This window comes from Ornithodoros turicata, chromosome 10, assembly GCF_037126465.1.
Source record: "Ornithodoros turicata isolate Travis chromosome 10, ASM3712646v1, whole genome shotgun sequence".
NCBI lineage: Eukaryota > Metazoa > Arthropoda > Arachnida > Ixodida > Argasidae > Ornithodoros > Ornithodoros turicata.
In genome coordinates this window covers 5,063,643-5,082,290 of record NC_088210.1, presented here as the reverse complement: position 1 = coordinate 5,082,290, position 18,648 = coordinate 5,063,643, and the positions used below count along the sequence as shown (strand labels likewise).

At 43.6% G+C, this 18,648-nt stretch overlaps 1 long non-coding RNA gene across 1 annotated transcript; it reads right to left on the bottom strand.

The window, feature by feature from the left end:
• Positions 1-2,312: 2,312 nt before the first annotated feature.
• Positions 2,313-4,129, bottom strand: LOC135370945 (uncharacterized). The gene is made up of 2 exons (XR_010415475.1): positions 4,045-4,129; positions 2,313-3,482 (listed from the first exon to the last, which is right to left on the bottom strand). It is a non-coding gene; the product is annotated as an uncharacterized LOC135370945 (long non-coding RNA).
• Between the last annotated feature and the right edge of the window lie 14,519 nt (positions 4,130-18,648).

The following is an 18,648-nucleotide window of genomic DNA, read 5'->3' as shown; positions in this document are numbered from 1 at the left end:
GAACATGTAAACTACCTTAAACGCTAACTTAAAAAAAAACTAACTTAAAATAGCTAAAGTTTTGTGCATTTTAGGTAGGTATGGCTTCCTCCTACCAAAATATGCAAAAATGATTATTTACAATTCCCTCATAGTGTCTCATTTATACTATTGTCTTCTTGTATGGGGTACAACGTACTTCTCTGAGGAACATCAACAGTATCTCTATCCTGCAGAAACGAGCCCAGTCAGATCCATTGCCGCAGTGCCTTTTGATCATCGTACTCCAGATCTTTCCGTTGATCTTCGTATAATGAGGGTAGCCAACTTTTATCCTTATATACTTCTCAAGACTTACGTTCGCGCCGTAAAACCAGAATAACAGCTTAATCCTATCACTCCTTAACATGCAGCAATATAATTCACGCTCAACGCGGCAGGCACTGCGCATAACAGTTCCGCGGTCTCGTACAATTTACGGCGATCAGTCCATAACTTATAATATCGCCGTCCTTCTTAAAAGGCATCGGAATTGACTACTTGCCACAAGTTGCGCTCGGGGCTATGTTCATAAATTAGCATCTTTTTCTTGCAATTAGCGTACCCACGCAATTTGAGTCATTTGCTGTATTTATTTTGTCATGTTCCTTCTTGTTGTCAGAATTGTCAGTTTTGTTCTTGTTGATTGATTGTTGTTGTATCGTTGATTGATTTGACTGTATTTTGTTGGTTTAATTGACTATTGTTGATTCGTTGTTGATTGTGAATTTTGGTGTCAGAATTTCCCTTGCTCACTGATGCACCGAACTGTTACACGGAGGCGTGCCCTAGTCAAGCAGTCTTGCGCTGCTCTTTGGCCACCTCCACGCATTTATCTTGCATATAAAATATTGCCACGAATCATCTTCGAGAAACTTCCAGGGCAGGCACGAAACGGTATATCTCATCCCGGCGCATGCTGAAGAAGAAGAAAGAAGCGTCCAGACCACTGATCTCTATCTATAAAGGCTGGATGGCGCATGGGAGACGGGCTCGCGGGGGAGAGGCGTGCATTCGGGCCGCCATGTTGGGAGGCCCTAAAGCGCAGTGTGCGCCCATAGAAAACAATGGGAGGCAACGGAGATTGTGAGTATTTATAGCGCTGCAGGCGTTGATCGTTGCTTGTCATCACACAATTTTGTAAGGTGCCAGTATACTGATGTATCCTAACAGTGTTTCACAGGTGTCCTGCCGTTCGATTCTTAATTATGTTACGTTTTGCATTCCGAAACTAGACCGTCACAGCAGTGCAGCGCTGGGGATTGCACTACAGTACGTTTCCCAGCCAATATTTCAACAAGAAACGATGTGAGGTTAACAACCACCATGTATGTAATATCCCGTGCTGCGTTCTGGACAAAAATTCTTCCATAAAGAACGGTCCGGGAAAGGATATACTCGCATGGCAGAAAGAGATCGTTCTGTAGAATCAGAGCCGTTGTTTTAGCCGTGTATCGGTTTCGTATGATTTATATCAAGCACCGCGGCAGAAAGTGTCTTTTAGTGAACAACTGCGGTGCTTTGCCTCACAAATATGGACACACCGAAGCAGCCCAAATACGTTGTGAGCGTGATCTAATTGCTTCACGCAATTAGAACACGCTCGTTAGGACAGTTAATCAGGTAGTGATGTAAGCTTAATCAATTAAGTTACTTAAAAGTGGTAACACCTCCTTGAGACGCAGGATTTACCTCTTTTTGAAGTACAGCCCTTCTATGTTTGTTTGTTTCTTCCTTCATTTGTTGATTATTTGCAGGCGCGGTTGTGCCAAACTGAATTCCCTTCTCGAGTACTCACATGCTTTTGCTGAATACAACTGCAGCGTGAGCAACGCTGCTTAGGAACTGGGGCCTGCTATCCAGTGCTGACTTTGTCATGCTTGTTATGTGGAGCATGTTCGAAAAAATGCAGCTGCACATCTGAAACTCCAATGAGTATCATCGTCATCTAATAGAGAGCGTCGAAGCACCGTTGTGAGACCAGACACGCTTTCTGAATATCTTCTATGGCACCTTCCGCAGTTTGCACAATTTTGTTCAGCATCGAAGTCTCTCATAGGAACCACTTTGCATTTAGTTTAACTCCCATCTTAGATTTTGATGTGCAAGGGCCTTCTTGCACTACACACGTATGGTCTGCAACAGGATAATTGCAGCAGGACGATTTGGAGCTTGAAACAGTTGTGATTTTGTCATTTTGGCCCTCGTGTACCCAGTCTGTGAAACGTAAACAAAAAAAATCTAACACGATATGCTTTTGTAAAGAAGGTCACTGATGGTGAGTAAAGAGAATATACAAGTTCAAGTTTATTCAACATTTTATATCATACATTATATTATTCAACATTTTATATCAAGTATATACAACATCAAGTTTATTCAAGTTATTTCTTGCACTTATGCGTTTCAGGATACAATGAACGTGCAGGGAGGTCACAAAAGACTACATTTATTGTTTTATGACCTTGCTACAATGACAATATATATTTTAGGAATGACAATGGACAGGTACTCTCTCTAAATTTGTAGCACTCAATTTTAGGTTAGAATGAGCAATGAATAGCAACTTCCCTCCTGGTATTTTCTTATATATGATGAATTTTGAATTTAATGTGATCAAATATGTGTTAACATAATAGTATATATAAGAATATAATACGTGATAAATGAATGTGATCAACAGTAGATGTAAACAACACCAGTAGCCAGAGAAGTGCATTCTCAAGAAATAATTTTCTTATAGCATATATGTGCATGCCCTATTAACTGAAACAATTATCACGGTTCTCACGGTTTTAATTTCTGAGAGTGTACTGTAGAGACGGCTTACATCTACAACAGTTAATACAAGGCATTATATACTGTGAACGCCTTTAAAAATCCCACGTGACACATATGCCTTTACTTTCTGGAGGTGCTGTGGTAGTCAAAGTTTGTGGGCATTACGCAGGTTCTGCACCCATTTCTTGAGTATGTCGAGGCAGCTGTGAAGTAACCTGCATTGATGATGATTATTCCAATTTTTATGGTGCATCGACAACAAAGGAAATAATACATCAGAACATTGATTTGGGTGCAACCAGTTAAAAATGAATATGTTGTTTAATAAATGCATTGGACAAATGTTAAAACATCAGTTTAAAACATGGTTTACAATCCGTGTATCTTCTAAAAATTAAAAAGATGAAAAACTATTCAGAAAGAATATGGGGAACTCTTCTAAAAAGAATTATAATCTCTAATTATTATATTGCTGGGTGAAGGAGCCTAAAGTGTAAGGTGTATTTCTGATGTGAACATGTAAGAAAATATGCAAAACTGAGAGAGGCTAACCACCTTGCGTGCACTGAGGTTGTTCCTTCCTGTAAAGTAGAAACCAGTGGATGAGGAACGTGACACTTACCTGTACACCCAGCCGTATCACACTACACAGATTATTCACTGGGTAGCCCTCATGACGAAACCTGTATTGAGAGACCACTTTTGCCTTAAAAACTGCTTCAAATAGCGCGACACGCTACAAGCTGTATCGTAACAAGCTGACGATACAGCTCAGACAAAGGCGTTATTCAAGTCGCGCCACACCACCGTTACGTAGGATTCTTTGTCACAAATCAAACCAAGGCACAAAACAATACCAATACATGAAAAAAGGTGACAATCGTGGTCTCATTATGACGTAATACCGAACTTGCGCGTGAAGGTAATTCAAAGAAATGAATGTGGCACTTGCTTCCGCAGAGAACACCGTGTACCATGCTAGCAATGCATGCAAAAAAGCGCTCGAGTGCTCGCACATATATTGATGACAACACTACCTGTGTAGAGTAACGTGTTCTTTCAAGCATATTATGCACTCAAACTGTATTTGCCGCCGGGTAAAATGCAAGTGTGCTCGATTGAACGTCGGAAGAGCGATAAAGCAACCTGCATCCAGTGCTCGTTTTGGACAAAAAAACACTTCATAATGGTCAACTAAATATACAGAATGAACGCCTATTTATTCCTCGATGAAGAGTGACTCACCTGTATAAATTTAGGCCCTGTAACCTTGCCAGTACGGTTGGTACGACCGTAATTGCAAGAAGTTGCCATGATCGCTGCGGCGACTGTTGTGAGCACCGTAAGATGGCGGCCGGTTTCTTCACGCCCGCGCTCCCTATCCGCGATCCAGCCTTTTACAATCGAGATCAGTGGTCCAGACACATCGCCTACCATACATCGCCTGCTCTCTGGCAAACGCACGTGCTGTTTCTAGACTTTTTGGCGCGACGCTTAAAGGGACCGAAAAGTGGAAAATAACCCCCATATTTTTGCCCACTGTCGTGCACAACATCGTTGTTTTATAAGACACAGAAAGCATTACTTCTCAATTCGGCATATTTTTTACGTATAAATATTTTGAAGATTGCCGGAACATGGACGGTGCTGCCAGCGAACGGCGAAAAAGAGCAACTCGGGTTTCGGGTCCAGGGCTCCCAGGGATTGGTCAACCCTTACCACGTGAGAGTTAATTTTGTAGAGAACAAAGTTGACGCACATTATCTTACAGATAAACGCCATTTTAAAAATGACGCTCACTTCCATAGCTTTTACGTTAATAAAGCATTCAGCTACTTCGCCGCTACGAGCTACGATCCGCCGCGCCATCTGCAAGGCCATCTGTGTTATCGCGTTTATTGTTTACGTCGTGGGTGGTCATGTTGGTTGCGCGAAGCAGAAACCAGAAAGTATAAGTGAATGACATGTTCGTGGCTATTGTGTCGATTATTCGAGAGACCTACATATGCCCGGTGTAGTTTTGGTGTTCGGGGATGCAAAAATCATGTTCGTTCACCATCGGCGGCGGGCGTTTTCTACCACAAGGTTCTACAGGAGAGTGCGCGAAAACGAATGTGGTTCGAAACACTCGGCTATTAGATGTAGCAGTCGTGTCGTGTGTGCTGAGCTCATTTTGCTGCCGATGACTACGAAGATGCCGTAGAAGGCGAATTGCGAAGACGTCCGAAGCACACTGATGTTCAGTAACTAGTGATTTTGCTTCACCGAGGTGACGAGTTCAACACAACGTCTTAGGTATGTACAGGCGCCACACATGTATAAATTATAATATAGCGATGACATATTCCATTTAACTTATGTTATCCTACTTGTCCCGTACTCAACATTGTCAACATCAACAAATTTAATTTTAGGGGCCTTCCAGTGTTGAAGTGGCGCAAGACTGCTTCGTGTGTGTGTGATCCAGGCACTCAAGTTGACATGACAGAAATAGCTGAAAGCAGGTATGCAAAGTCTACAGATGGAAGCACTAGATTTGTTACGTGTTGCAGACTTTGTGACATTTTTTGGAGTCTTTGGACAGGTGCAGAACATTAGTATGACGTCAACAATAGGAGAAGAAACCGATGAGAGCTACTAGCTTGTTTGAAGGGTACAAGAATACTTCCTGTTGAGATGTAGTTATGACTAAGGAACGCTAATTAATTTTCTAGAGATGCATCCTCTACACTTGAATGTCCAATGAAACAGCAAAAGTTTATTGTCTTTGAAGCCCCACTACTGGAATTGTTCAATGTGTGTCAGAGCTGCAGTGAGCCATGCAAGGTTACCACATCATATTGGTCCTAAATTTGCAGAGTTCCCCTATCTCGGACGCAACTGTCATTTCTCTTTATTGCTCTTCCGATCCCACCTTCTCAGAGGTTAATGTGGTTCACCATACACTGCATGGGTACTGCCTTTTTCTACTCATGCTTTCGGTTTCTTGTTCTGTTGAATAAATCTTCACTTGAGTTTGCAGCCATCACGCTGGCTACTGTGTTTGCCCCTCATCAATATTGATGTGCTATAACGGTATAGCACATGAACATGCCAACAACCTACCAACAACAACCAAACAACCTTGCCTAGTCCTACTTTTGGATGGAAACTACACGATGTGGTAACATCCACATATATAAAGTTTTAGTCGACGGAGATTTGCTGTGAAAGATAGATGCTGTTTTTGAACAACCTTCATTGTACATTTCTTTTGTCTCACTTAGCATGCCTGAAGAAATGTTCTCATCTTCATCAAGATGACAGGTCATTGTTTGATCTGCAGCATTATTGTTCCTGTAATCTTTTCACCAAGAGAGAATACAACAGTGAACAAATGGTAAAATATAACTAGCTTCTTAAATTCCAAAGCGAAAGAAGAAACTGTTTATACTTCTCTTGTTTATTCTGTTGCAGGTTTTACAGCTCTATCAAGTACGTCGAAACATTAGAGGGCAGGAAGCCCTACTCTGTTTCCTCAATCTCTGGACAATAGAAAAGAAAGATATAGTTTGAGTTGTGACAAAATGTTGCTTCTGCTCTTATATTATATTTCAATCAAATGTTACGATGCATTTGTCATGCACACTGAAGCCAGTTGCAGTTTACGGGGCTGTTAAAAGTACTTTACAAAAGTACATCTCAATTACAGTAACAGAGAACTTAATACTCCAAAATGGCTAAATAATTTATTGCATAAGTTCTCTGTTACTGTAATTGAGATGTACTTTTGTAAAGTACTTTTAACAGCCCCGTAAACTGCAACTGGCTTCAGTGTGCATGACAAATGCATCGTAACATTTAATTGAAATATAATATAAGAGCAGAAGCAACATTTTGTCACAACTCAAACTATATCTTTCTTTTCTATTGTCCAGAGATTGAGGAAACAGAGTAGGGCTTCCTGCCCTCTAATGTTTCGACGTACTTGATAGAGCTGTAAAACCTGCAACAAAATAAACAAGAGAAGTATAAACAGTTTCTTCTTTCGCTTTGGAATTTAAGAAGCTAGTTATATTTTACCATTTGTTCACTGTTGTATTCTCTCTTGGTGAAAAGATTACAGGAACAATAATGCTGCAGATCAAACAATGACCTGTCATCTTGATGAAGATGAGAACATTTCTTCAGGCATGCTAAGTGAGACAAAAGAAATGTACAATGAAGGTTGTTCAAAAACAGCATCTATCTTTCACAGCAAATCTCCGTCGACTAAAACTTTATATATGTGGATGTGGATGAACACCAATGGTGCATGGTTAACTTTGAACCCAGATCAAGGGTTAATAATACCTGAAGTCAGCCCTCAAGTCCTCCTTTACAAATGTTAGTTGGTGAATGGGTTGACAAACTGGGTTGAATCAGTTACAAGTACTCCGTTTAGCAAAACAGAGCTAATTAAGTGTAAATCCCAATCTTGGTTCAAATATTAATTGACATTTGGAAACGTGGTCACTAAGAAGTATACTAAAAGGTTCTGAACACAGTTCAGCTGAATGACACTGATTAAAATTATCTTACTTACTCCTCATATATACAGTTGAGACATGAGTATAACCTACAAATACATCTATGCCCACAGGTTACTCAACCCTCCAGGAACAAACTAGTAATTATAATATGCAATGAGAAAAACTTGCAGCAAGCAAGAAATGAAAATATGCTGACGTCAACATTTCTACAAGTCTGCGCACTGATGGGAAAGCATCCCTAATAGCATGCACGACGCAGATCGAGATCCAGTGGAGTACTTTCTATTGTATTTTCTCGGAGCACCCCATATCCTTCTTGTGAATGGCCGACAGGTGGTATAACGAAATTTCCTGCAGAAATAAGCGTTTTACGTCCAGTTTGCCGTTCAAGTAGCGCGTAAAGACCACACGGCGCTGCCGTGTATGTTGCCATGCTCTTCGGTTTCTCGGATGTATGTAAAAGACACTTGCAGTACTTCGGTGTCAAGGCACAGTATTTCGAAATATTCGTTAGTTCTGATGCAGTTGTCTGTCTGCTTTTCACACGCATTCTCTACCTCCCGGCAGCAAAAACCGTAGTATCCATCCGTAGTATCCGTCGTTTTGCATTTCACACATGAACACCTGCACGACGAAAAAACAACGCTTGTTTCGGCTTACACAAGTGCTTCTCCCTGATACATGGAAATTTCACAAAGCAGCCCATGTTCACGGCACGGTGAGCTACTGCTGAGGACGAATGTGACTCCGATTAATTTCTGGACGAGGAATCTTCTGCTGCGAAGAACACACTTTCCAGCACGCCAACGCACGAACAGCAGTTCTGTGTGAGCGACAGTTATCGAATGTGGAATTCCAGCGCACTCATGTTCAAGAGGCTCGACATTCTCGACGTAGAAAGTGGTCACAAATGCCCACTGCCATTTTCGTTTTCGCCGGATTAGCGCCCGGAAGTGCGCGTATTACATGCGTCCTCGACAGATGGCGCGGGGTCATGCAATGATTGACAGACTGCTCGGTTTCCTACTAGGTCCCTGGACATGTAATCATGGAAAATTCGATTACAGAAAAACTACAGCGATTTCAGCGGAGTTCTTTGATATTTGAACTTTTGAAGGTTCAAGCTTTTCGCTGAACATAAAGTTTCGATAGGTTTATATTCACTTTTCGGTCCCTTTAAATGCTTGTGCGCTCCAAGCTGGAGCATTCATTCCTTTGGACGCAGTTGTGTTCAGAGGGCTATCACTCTTGTGCTTTTGCTACCAAGTAGTTTAATAAACCGTCTGCTGTTTATTCGACGACTCGCCGGCCCATTTCGCTTCGTGACAATATGAATAAACGAGGAATGAAAATGAAACGTTATCTGCAAGGATAGTGACATATTGGAAAGACGCGAAACTGCAGAATATGGTAGCTGGATGATATGATTGTTCGTGAGAGACGCATATGCGCTTCTTCGTACAGGGGACTGGCGGTATGAATGCTGCCTTTGAATGACGTAACATCAGCAGATAGAATCAGTAATGGGTAAAGTTGTATATGCAAATAAAATTCGCTGATACAATGGTGAATGTTATGGATAAGGTGCGCGCGGAGCTGTGGAAAGGGCAAGCGGAGCTTGTGGGTGATATGTTATCACCACCCAAGTTTCACACACAACATCCATGCACCTGGGACACGTGCTAACGAGTGGAGGCACTGGACTCGCGCCTGGCACTGGAGGCACGTAGTGATGTGTCGTTCGTGAATGAACCGTTCAGTCTTCACGGCTCACTTGCTTGGATTGAATGAACTCGTTCGCCAACGTCCAAAGTATTCGTTCACAGTTCACTTCGAATCGCAGTTCGAAGCGTCGCTGGTTCCAGAGTTTTCTTTTTTCCGGTTCGTGCGGAGGGAGGCGTGACGTTAGCGCAACGCATAGCTGGGCGTCCTCACTCATGAGGACGCTCATGAAGACGCCTCACCCTCACCTCACGACGATGAGGTGAGGGTGATGACAATACACGTGTTGAAGCATTGATATGGAGTGCTGTGTGCTGTGCTAGGGGAATAGAGAAATTGTAAGGAATGTAGCAAGACCTTGTGAGAATGAAAGCAATTCGAAGAAGACTACACACCGTCCATTGTCATCTTCGTGCCGCTCTGCGAACTAACGGAAACCACGCGGATACCAAACCGCAACCACGCGCCATCCCTGCTCGCGCATCTCGGCGTAATAATGAATCTGCGTATAAATGACAACACAAGCAAATGATGTAGTGTAAAATATATACGAATGGTGGTTATTTAACGCATACGTGTGGGATGCGCACATAGTATGCGAGACTAAGAACGCATACCAAAGAATTTAGGAAGATGAGCGAGCCGAATTTAGCGCAATGAAGCGGCCAACGGAAGACAATGCCTTCCATGCCGGTGAATGACGGCTCTGTGGTAGCAACGCTCCCTCGATGCGAATAGGTGGCAACCGTTGACCAAGCGCATGGCTCACCTCCAGTCAGGTGCAAATGGAAGACCTCCCTGCCAAGCAGAAGCTGTTATACTGGACCAGAGCATGCTCCCAGTAATTTCATCCCATGGCTGACAATAAAAATAAAGAGAGATACAGTTTGGGCTAATTACAGTCGTTATGCTTCATTACGTGTCGAGGCCTCGCTAAATCCCTGGAAGCATTGGTTTGAATATGATAATGTAGAAGTTTTTTTTTTTTTCAATGCATAAAGAACCACGTGTTACTTTCCCACCATCTACGAATTTGAAGGGTGAAAAAAAAACAATTAAGCTTCACTCATTCAGATCAGAGTTCATCGTCGAAGTAGAGAGTATACATTGAGAAAAATAACAAAATTAATGGAAAGTGCCCATGCCCGAATTTATTTATTAGAAGAAAAAGAAAATGAAAAAAAAAGATAAAGGTCAGACAAACGGACTATCGGCTTGCTATTCCACCAATCAATAATAAAAAAATCGATGCGAAATTAAAAAGGAAGGATGAAAGAGATGAAAAAAAAAAAACAGGAACAGATGAGAGTAACGTACATGAAGGTGAGTTGTGAGGGTGGGGCACTAACGAATGAGATGACACAAGACTTGGGAGTCACCGGCTTTGCATGAGACATGTGCCGCGTACGAAGACGAGATCTTTCTCACACAGTCCGCCGTCACTGATCGCGACAAACTGTCACGGACCGTTGAGTCGGATGCCGTACTGGTAGCATGGCCAGAGAAATGTCTGTTCATCGCAGACTTTGCGGTAGGCGTCGTCTGAGCGACGTTCGATGATGTCTAATCTGCGGCACAGAGTCTAAACAGAGAGATCTAAATAGCGCATTCAATAATATGTCGAAATGGGAAACAAAACAAAAAAAAAAGGAGAAAAAAGAAAAACACTGTCAAGGACCGCGCGATGAAGGAACCACAAACGTAACATAAAAACGGTTAGGGGCAACTACACTCTTAAAAAAAAAGGTGTACTTTAACTCCTTTTTTTGCCACATATATAACACCCTTTTGAAGAGTATAATTACTCTCAAAAGGGGTGTCTCCTCACTCCATCCAAGGGAGTAGCATATAACACCTTTCTCCCTGCCGGAGAGCAATATTACTCTCCAGTAGGTAGAAAGGTGTTATGCTACTCCCTTGAGGGAGTGAGGAGACTCCCTTTTTGAGAGTAATTGTACTCTCCAAAAGGGTGTTATATATGTGGCAAAAAAAAAGGAGTTAAAGTACACCCTTTTTTTAAGAGTGTAAGGTTTATTTGAACAAAAACTTTCGTGCAAGAAGCTGCACGCCTCTTGCGCGCAAGTTCTGGTTCAAATAAACCTTAGTTGCACCTAACCGTTTTCATGTTACGTTCATTTAATAATAATAATACTTATTTTACTGTTATTTATTTTACGTGGCCAACAACAGGGCAAGGCAGGGAATAATAATGTGCGGGGTGATTCCTGTCGTTTGGCTTTTTCACCTGCGATAAACACGCTAAAGATGTCTTGCTGCTACACTCTTAAAAATGAACTTCACCACATAGCACGCTCCTAGCCAACCATCACCCCGAATGACAACGTTCTCGCTCTAGATTTGTTGAAAACGGGAGGAGGAGCCTATTCTGTGCCCATTATGCACGGCACAAAATAGGCTTCTCCTCCCGTTTTCAACAAATCAGGGGCGAGAACGTTGTCATTCGGGATGGTGGTTGGCTAGGAGCGTGCTATGTGGTGAAGTTCATTTGTAAGAGTGTAGGAACCGGTCATACGTTCACCACGTTCACAAAAGAGCGATTATCACATCAGATTGAGGAAGAGACTGTCTGAGTTACCTGTTAGTAGGAGTGATTAACGGTCTTCGGATACCCAGTCAACGACTGTCGACAGGTAAGTCCTTCTTTATTGCTTGTTGCTTACAACACCCATACACTTCGTGTTTTGTGGATAAGTAGCTCAAAAGTCGCTGTAAATCCGGGCCGGTATACGCTGTGACCGACCGTGTAACTTTGCAGTTCCAATGGTCGATTATATTTATTTTCGTGAATCAATATCATTTTCATCTCATGATTAAATACCTGCTCACGTCGTACTGTATAAAGGCATGACACTATACTGTAAGTCGGTGATTCTCGGTGATTTCGCTCAACGTTGACTTAGCTGTCCTGTACGTAGCTCCAAAGCCAAGTTTGTCTGGATATTCGGCCTGAATATATCATTGCGTATTAGCGCAATAAGCGATATTTTTGTACTTAGGTCGCTCATCACACGCAATAGCAGGGAGCTTCTTACAACCCTATCGTAATCGTTCTTATTTTTCGCATTCAAAAGCACCTTTCCCCAACAACACAGAAATGCCCTGCGATCGTCCCCAGGATGTCCACCCCGGACGACGATGACATCCTCAGGAAGTTATCAACTGCTCCTCCCAGTGTTACCTCCGTGTTGAAGTGGGACTCCCGGTCATATCACCTGCACGTCCTCAGGGTGACAACCTGGAACACTCGCAGGACCTTGTGAGGACGACTTCACCTGCACCCACCTGTACCTCATTTTTCTGCGTATAATTTATACGAAACCAGACGCAGACCTGATAGGTTCTCTTTTTTCATACATATTGATTAATATTACATTCCCCAATACAATTTCGCTGTTTGTTTCTAGTACAATTCATGACGGACAACGAGCGCAGCGGTTTAAAGAGAAAGCAGAGATAAATATAAAAGACGCAAAAAAATCTTGTCAGGGGCACGAAGCCGAGAAACCCACTCCGAAGCCAAAACAGACACTGTTTATTGCTTATAACGCGATCCTCCGTACATTCGAGAGTCCTGCTCGCGTGTGATACAAAACGCAGGGTGAGCAATCCATGTTTCTTTCGATTACGGAAAGAAAGAGTAGTCAAAGTGAGGAATTGATTGAAGTATTAGGTCCACATCAATGTAAAGACTATGTATCTTACTCGTTTTGATTTTAGACGTTCAGGTATAGGAGCTTTGAAAGTCAAAAGCAGTGCGACAGAATCGCGCGTTTCTCTCCATTCCACGAGTAATGCGCTCCATTTATCATAGACAGTCATCCTTTTTAGGTGCAGAGATTTTTACCCTGGACCACCCTTTATTACAGAAACATGTCAATCAGGTCCCAGGATCGACCCAAAAAGAAAACAAATGTGTTAAGCAAGTCTGAACAGGTAAACCAAACAAAGTAATATTTCTCGTCCCGCTAGCTACCCACAGGTATGGGCACAGGACGTATCAGAATGACTCTTCACGGACCGAGAGTCCGAGAGTGTTATCCTCAGGACGTCCTGAGGATAACCTCGAAGGACGAGGACGCGATGACACTGTGGGGACGTCCTGAGGACCGCGTGTGTTCTTTGGGTTATTCTTTTTGTTTACATTACAACTTTCACATGCATAGCTAGATATCTAATACTAATTTTCATCCTGCAGCCACCGAGCTCCAGTCCCCCGTAGCAATCCTTGCCCGAGGCAGTCCGACATCGTCAGGCTTCTTCAAGCAAATTCCGGAGCAGTATCAATGCCATGTTGTGTACATCGCAGGCATGTTGTGTACATCTTGCTTGCATAAAAGTATACCGCACAACAGAATACTTAATGTGACAAAGACAGCCAAGGCTCCGTCGTTTTTTTTTTTTTTTTGTAGCTCCCACTGCATTTGGACAAACGCAAACCAAAAAAAGAAAAACAGCGAAAGAGAGAAACGAGGAACAACAACAAAAGACGGTAAGCAGAGCAGAAAGGAGGAAAGTAGTGAGAGAGGAACGCGCGTTACGTCATTCTACGTCATTGGCGACATAGTAATAATAATAAAAAGAAGGTGGCTAGACCTCAGTTATTGGTCCAGCTCTAGGGGTCACGTGAGTTTTCCGCTACAATAAGTTTATATTGCAGCTTCGCATCCCTTGCAGCCCCGGTCTAAAGTGGTGACACTGGCCTTGGCGCTGTGACGTCGAATGACGCGCTTTAAAACAGACTCCTCCCAGTGGCCAAACGCTCCCAGTAAACGGCTCTAATTGTCTTCAGCCAGTAAATACTCCTCCCCTCATCTGACGTCACAACCAGAACATGAATTAAACCGAACTGGAACCCAAAACAGGAAAGAACCATTATTTTTTTGCCGGAACCGAACCGAAATGGCCGCCGCCATCTTGAAGCTCAACCGGAAGTGAACCGATTTTTGAAAATTGCAGATACCGTTCCACAACCGGTTTCAAAGCATAGCGTTCGAGACTGGGCGTTTTTCATCTTACCTACCTTAACTGCCTCAGCCTGTTCAAAAATGACCGGTTCATGCGACATTTTTTGCTGCCCATGGCTCCAATACAAGCGGAAATGCATAGGTGGACACCGGCATCAACGGAGACAACGTCGGACAACCGAGCCATATAGTTTTATTTTCCTGTGGATAAGGGTTCTTGTCACAGATTTGCGGCCAGCTATGACTATACTCCTTGACAGGAACTGTCACATTCGTCCCGGTCGATTCTGAAACTATAGCGCCGTTTTAGTCCCCGTTCATCACGACAATGGAGACTTTTAGTGCATCAACCGCCATCGCCTTTCCGTATGTAAGTGATAGCGTTGATGGTTCTGCGCACGCGCAAAACATAAAGAGCGCTACGCGCGGTGCGCAGAACCGTAACGCTATCCCTCACGTACGCAAAAGCGACAGTGTGCGACGCACTGAAGCTCACTAATAACTGCGAAGCTTGGACGCGAATCAGTGGACTAGTTTTCCCGCAATATGATGTCATGCTTGGCAAGAGCACGCACCGGATATTGAGAGTATGCCGGAATTCCATCTCTGGAAGTCAGGGAAAGCGTCATACCGACAGGTCCAATCGGGAGCGCCCTTTTGCGAGTAGGCGAACACGTCTATAAGAGGATGAAAGAGCATCTAGAGGAGACTATCGCCTCTGGCATCCTGGAAAAAGAAAAGAGAAAATACAATCCAAGATAGGGGCAGTTCCGATAGAGTCACGCGATACATTTGTTTTTCTTTTGTTTCCGCAAGTTCAATCTCATCTTCAACGCGTGAGGCGGCACTGTGCTCTTTCACCCTTTCACATTGGAGGTGAAGGAAAGACGCGTCTCCGAAGATGCGGAATGAACAAAACCAAGAAAGAAAAAAAAAAAGGTGTTCCTTCACGAATTTGTTGCCATCGAACGAATTTTTGTTCTGAAAACGGCTCCGGTATCAAGTGACCGAATAGATCAGATGTTCTTGGAACGGCTTCGTAGCTTTTATACTTAAAAAGTTAGTTATTGAAAGTTAATCAAGACATTGCCTTAGGAGTCTGCTAATGTCCTCCTAGGGAGTGCCCTCTAGCATATGCTATATTGCAATTGATTTCATCTCGGAAAAAGTGATAAATATATTTTTAGAAACTATGTTCGCACTTAGCTGGGACACCCTGTATGCCTCTGTTCGCCGGTGAATGCGTGGTTGGGCGCTCCATTTCACCACATCAAGGCGCCGTTAGTGTGTGTGTGTGTGCGTTTATCGTGTGCGCATTGCGCACGTTGCGTGGAAGTTCGTAGAATACGGTAGTAAAATGCCGAATGCTTGTTCTCTGAACCCGGTTACAACGTCTGGTGGCAAACACCACGAACGACACTCGTCTCGCATATGGTTCTTTGGAGATATCAAGTGCTCACATTTTGTAGTGCGGAGCGTACGAGATGACCAGAGTTACACGACAACGTCTGCGCAGGCTTTCCTTCCTCCGGCCATCTCTCGTGGAACGCCATCTGGCTCTCTTTATTTCCCTTTTTATTGCACGGAAAGCGAAGCGCAATCCAAAATTACCCTCATTTCCGGATATGTTCTGAACCCATTTGGACGCCAGGACGAGACAACTCGTAAACGCTTCCAACTTTGACGCTATATAATCATGCTACGTTCCTCCTTATATGGCAGTTTTATCGCCCCGGTGGGCAGTCGTTGCCTTTATATACGTTCGCAATAACGCAAGATGCATATCTACGTTGTCGGTGCCCTACAGGTTCCTCGACGGTACTTTTAACGACGCAGTCGCGAAGAAATTATAAAAGGGCATTCAAACTTCGCGTGCATTTCACTGCTTCGCGCGTGAGCTACTACGCCGCATTTCTTTCAATACACGAGTGTATCTACATGAACATTCAGAGTACGGTTATGCACGACCTTTAAAGTCGCGGGGAACGTTTGCTATCTCCTCTGCCAGATGGCGCAGTATGGTCTTAGTTATCCTTCGAGTGTTAACCGTAATGAGCGGTAATTTTTCCTCGATATCTCACCTGCGAACAGCTGCCGGTATTGTTTCACAGCAGCCGGAACGACCGAAGAATAACCGCCCATGTTTTTTTTTTGTTTTTTTGGCACAGCAATATCCGCAACGAAGAATTACGACATATATGAACATCTATATTATATCGGACATATCGACATATATAGGATATCGATGTGAAATGAGTTAACTGGAAAGAACGCAATAGCGATTTTGCACAATTCTCAACGCACACTGTTGTAGAGTTACTATTGCTTTCCTGTTTAGCTTTAATGTGTTGGCCATTGCGAAAACTGTTATGGAAACTCTGTTAAACGATGTCTATCAATTTTGTGTTCAAAACAGTAGAATTTCTGTTGTTGAAGCTACCGGGCCACAGCGTACCTCTTGGAATCCTGCTGAGCTCCTGTTTTGTGAAACGGTAGTGATGTTTATTTAACCTGTGTTGAAAAGCAGTATGTGGCGATCACATCAACACGTGTAGAATCATCGAGGAAAATCATCAGTGTCACTCGCAATAGTTTTGTGTTCCATTGCTTTGAGGACTTCTGAGTACGTAGCATGTGCAGTGAGAATGGCATATGCAGCTGGGCAAGTCTTACTTTCGATGGGTACGTACAGAATACCTAATAAAGAAAACACACACACACACGCCGGATAAACGTAACGAAAGTAACAAATTTAATTGACAATACGGGAGACGTCATCAGTGCTAGCGGACTGTGGTGCTAGCCATAGTAGCAGAATGAGGATACAGCAACGCTTTGCGCTATTTAACGAGGTCAATGTAGACGTTCGGTATGCTACGTCCACACAACGGCACTGAACGCCGTGGCAGCCAAGAACGGCAGAAATGCCGGACAACTTCTCGAGTCCACACAGCAGTGCGCGAGAGCTGAAAGAGACGCGAAGGCGCCGAAGAACGCGACGCGAGAGTCGAAATTACTTCTGTTTTTTACGGGAAGCGCCATGAAAGTGATAGACTGCACCAATCCGCGCACTCCACGGGCGAGAACTCTGGGAAGGAAGAGCCATCCCTAGGAAGCTCAGCCTAAAGCGCCACGGCGAAAACATAGTCGCCACTGGCGCGGATCCGAGGAGTGCTGCTATAGGCTGCGCCAGATTATTCGCACCGATTGGGCGAGCATCATTTGATTTGAACGAGGAGGGCCGTTGGCGCGGGAAGAGCGGCAGGTGGCAATCCTGACTGGTAGACGCCCATGCGTGCATGTTCGCTCCAGCCGCTATTTCTCTCCTCGCGGTCGCAAGCGAGTAGTTTCAATGCTACCGATTTAAGGCGCAGATATAGTCCGACGTTTTTGGCGTCGCAGCCAGCGACAGCCGAAGTCGGACACGTCACGTCAAGCCAGGCAGGAAATATGCGTTTATAGTCAGACGCGCGTCAGCAACGGCCGGCGGCCGTGGCGCATGCGCAAGGTCGCAGAAGCTGTCTGCTACCTTTCCCGCGGTTTCCGACAGTTGCGGCCTTTCGCGCGTATTGCGTGTTTTCGTAATAATTTGCTCTTGAAATGGCGTGGACGTATCCAGCGCGGCGAAAAATCACTACAGCATTGCTACTGCGTCGTCTACGACGGAGACGGAAGCGGACTATGTACATCCGAGAGATATTCGACAAGCGGCCTTACATTGGGCAGTACCACAACCTCGTACAGGAGCTGCGGCAAGTGGATCCAGAATACCATTTCAAGTATTTCAGGTAATAATTGAAAGCATGCTTTCATAATAATAACAACAATAACAATAATACTACTACTAATAATAATTATAACAATAATAAGAATTTATTTTTGATCAGGCGCTCATAAACAACCCTAATATGTTGTTATGCATATTAATATGAATAAGTCCCTGCCTGTGGTTACCCTTATTTACTGCTTTAAAGGATTTGCTAGCTGCTCCTGTTTGAACGCATGTAAAGACCCTCCCTTCCCTGCTGGGGAGTCGTTTTCCTGTGCATTATTGGTAATTGCCGATTCCTGGGCACATGGTAGGTGCCAAGAACAATCTTCTTTAACGCAGCCAGTGTGTGTTATTTATGCAGGATGACCAAGGCATCATTCGACCGTTTGTTGGGCCTGGTGTACTACAGGCTGTTGCATCCTCCGAATCATAGAAGACCCATATCTCCTGCGGAAAGACTAGCAGTCACATTGAGGAAAGCCCTTAACGATATTCACCCGAGAAGCCGTTTTGAGTTAAATGGCTTGGATTCAGGCGACTTCTGGAAACTGATATCGTATTTCATTCATGTTCTCGTCATCCTTGCGATTAAATCTTTTCGAATTCATGTTACACCAGGAGCTATGGCCCGTCTTCTCTAATTCAACACTCGAAATACGCACAAGAACACATAACTGTGAAATAACCCAACAATGATGAACTTACATGAAATAAGGAGACAATTCAGACTGGTTCTGTGCTTGTTCGTTAATTTGCGTTTCGTTCTTTCTCGTGCCAGCCCTGGTGTTGTATGGACAACGTTTTTAGCGGTTTTCATACTCATTAACTTTTACAGATTCCTGGCAACCGGCAGTTCCAT